The sequence below is a fragment of the Colobus angolensis genome, unplaced genomic scaffold (genome assembly GCF_000951035.1).
Source record: "Colobus angolensis palliatus isolate OR3802 unplaced genomic scaffold, Cang.pa_1.0 Scaffold12, whole genome shotgun sequence".
Classification (NCBI taxonomy): Eukaryota; Metazoa; Chordata; class Mammalia; order Primates; family Cercopithecidae; genus Colobus; species Colobus angolensis.
The window spans coordinates 6,075,869-6,079,276 of NW_012113141.1; the positions used below are offsets into that span (position 1 = coordinate 6,075,869).

Consider the following 3,408-nt stretch of genomic DNA (forward strand, 5'->3'; position numbering starts at 1 on the left):
TATCAAGGTACCATTATGTTACTGGAACCTTTGCAGTCTTATTTGTATTATAAGAAGAATAAAGTAGCTGATGTTAATGATCTCTTTTTATTGTAACCAGGTTTTTGAGATGCCCCAAAGGAGGACATCTTTTCTTTTTGGTCTGTTTTGGGTCACCAAGTCAAAACATTCATCTGTTCTTTCACTACAGTAAAGAATGTTCAGTCAAATAGTTGTGCCTTTGGAATATTCGTGTGTTTGTGAGTGCTGGTATGTGTTCCTTCCTACTGATTGTTACATCAGCGAGTGAGCTGCAGTCTTGGTTGTGTGTGTATTTTACATGTTCTTTTGGCTTTTAAGGTATCACTTAACATAACCAGAATGTAGAATCTTCTTCCCAAAGCCCTTTTTGTGACTTTTCTTATTGTCACTTTTGGTTTTTCCAGTGACTTGAAGATAAATCACCTCAAGCTTTTATCCTTTGTATTTCAAACAATACAATTATGTTTTTTTAGTTATTTTAAAATGTACAATTAAATTATTATTGACTATAGTCACCCTGTTGTGCTATCAAATTCTAGGTCTTATTCTTTTAATTATTGTACCCATTAACCATTGCCACTTCCCAATCATTTTTATTGATTGGTTAGTTGATTGATTGAGATGGGAGTCTTGCCATGTTACACAGGCTGGTCTTGAGCTCCTGGCCTCAAGTGACCCTCCCACTTCAGCCTCCTGAGTAGCTGGGACTGACTACAGGTGCAAAATACTACACCTATCTAATTAAATTTTTTTTTTTTGGAGAGACGAGGTCTCACTAGGTTGCCCAGCTGGTCTTGCACTCCTAGCCTCAAGCAATCCTCCCACTTTGGCCTGGGATTACAGGCATGAGTCACTGTGCCTGGCCAGTAATTTTTTTTTTTTTTTTTTTAAGGTTTTTTGGCTGTAAGTTTATTCAATGCAAAAGAATCTTCTCCAATTTTACTGAGGTGGCTGACCACGTCCACGACCAAATCCGCCTCTAAACTGGAATTCGGTTGCTGACCCAGCCCCAGCCTCGGCTTTCTTGTCGGCACCAGATGGCACAGCACTCTGTCTGTAGGTATTTCTGTCAGCTTCCCCTCTTGTGAGTCTTGCAGGTCACTCACCCTCCAGACCTTTAGGCCTAGGGCTGCCAGTCTCTGGACGGCTACGGTGTAGGGTGGCAGGCACAATCTCTGGGGGCAGATGAAGGTAATCACGGAGATACTGGATACCCTCGTTGGTAAGGTACCAGTAGAAATGTCTCCAGGCAAACTGTTCCTTCACGTAGCCTCGGGACTTGAGAGACTACGTGGTCCTCATGACATGAAGGTTGGGCACATTCTTGTCTGCCAGCTCCGGGTGCTCAGGCATGTGGACATCCTTCTTGGCCTCCATGACTCCCTCCTTAAAAAGGAGTTCATAAATGACAATCCGCTTCTTCTTAGGCATCAACATCTTGGTGGCTGCAGGGTCCGGAGCTGGGGCTGGAAAAGGCCAGTAATGGTTTTGCTAACCAGTGACTGCTTACTGACTTTCAGGTTGTGTGGCATACCATACATATATGATTTTATTTCATGTATTCTGTGCACCAGTCCTATAAAGTAGGTACTATAATTTCTACTGCTGAAGAAATAAAGACAGGAAGGTCCTATGTAACTTGCACAAGCTAGTAAGTGATGAAATTAGGAATTCAGGTATATGTCTCCATAGTTCCCAGTTGTAACCTCTGTCTCCCCACGCTCCTAAATGCCATGAGTAGATTACTCGTTAATCACCAAGTGCATTCCCACCTTTGTCTTAGCCCTTTCATTTTGCAGATCCACTGACTATTAGGCCCTTACTTGTTCCGTTTGTTCATTTCTCATCATCTCACTCTATCCATCCTTCAAGGCACAGCTCAAGTCCCATCTGTTCAGTGATTTCTTCCTCCTCCTTTCCAATTTATAGAATACTCCTTCGCCCTGCCACACATTTTATACTTTCATTGTGTTGAATCTATCTTTTTATATACGGATGCTTTAGTTTAAACTTCAGATTGTAACCTCCTTGAGGAAGGGGCTTGGATTACAGATTTTACTTGTGTTCTCTGCAGTGTCTTATAATAGATGTTCAATACATGTATATGTTGATCAGTTGAAATGATAATAGAACCCTTAATAACTGAAGATATGTAACGTGCATCTAAGACTCCTGGTTATTTGAGCTTCTTGAAATACTTTATACATCCAACTAACAGTCTTAATTCAGAACCAGGAATGACATGTTTAGGTTAGAGTTAGATACTGATTTCTAGATAGGAAGCTTAGTAATTGTTGCTACATACTGATCCAAATCAGAATAGTTCTTTGTATCCAGAGCCTGAACGAAAGAGCCAGTAGTGAGACAGTGAGTTGATTACTTCTCACTGTTTCACCGCTGGCTCTTTGGTTCAGGCTAACAATGTATCTCATCTAGATTATATTAACAGCTTTCTAATTAGTCTCCCTGCTTTTGTTCTTTCTTACCTGTGGTCATAACTCAGCAGTGGGAATGATGATGTCAGGCAGGAGGAGACTTATCCAGTAGCTTCTGATCTCACTCAGTAAAGGATAAAGTTCTTCAAGGGACCTACAGGTAGTGACGATAAACTGGCTCTCTGGAAGGGGAAAAGGTTCTGATTTGTAGCATTTGCCTGTTTTACTGGTAAAATTACTCCCACTCTGGCTGATTCAAAGTTCTAGAATGTACAGCAATCTGTTCTCCAGCCAGTATTGGCTTGAGCACATCGCTCTTGAACATTTGGCTCCCTGTCTGACTCCCATCTGCTGCCACTTTCCCTCTTGCCCACTCCATTTTGTGATACTGACCTCCTTGCTATTCCTCAAACATGCTGAACATGCACCTACCTCATAGGATTTTTGCATTGCAGTTTTCTATTATTAGAATGCTTTTCTTCTGAATATATGCAGGTTTTCTTATTTCTTATCCCTCTCAAGTCTCTGCTCAAATCTTATATTCTCAGTAAGGTCTTCCATGATCTCCCTACATGAAATTTTTGTTTTATTGGTTGTTCTGAGATGATTTTCGTATACACTACAGTGTTTTTGTACTCGTCTAGTGCCTTGCTGTAGTGATGCATTACAGCTATTTCTAGGCAGTGTCATCTGTGGGTGGGGATAATGGTTATATTTGTTGTTGAAACTTAAAAGGAATCATTTCATTTTGTTTGAAACAAAAATATCTGTGATACATATAAACAAATCAGTTTGGGCCTCTTATTGGTAATTGCAACTTGAATTACTATCCACTTAAGCTCCTTATGGGGAATACAACAGTATTTATGGTTAAGTGTACATTTGGTAGTATATTGTTCTCACAGTAATATCAGTGTGGGTTTGAAGATCTGTGCTAAGTTATGAAACAATG

The 3,408-nt window shown here is 40.3% G+C and overlaps 1 pseudogene across 1 annotated transcript; it reads right to left on the bottom strand.

The window, feature by feature from the left end:
* Positions 1-891: 891 nt before the first annotated feature.
* On the bottom strand, positions 892-1,458 carry LOC105501803 (annotated as a pseudogene). The gene has a single exon (XR_001000242.1). The product of XR_001000242.1 is annotated as a 40S ribosomal protein S10 pseudogene (transcript).
* Between the last annotated feature and the right edge of the window lie 1,950 nt (positions 1,459-3,408).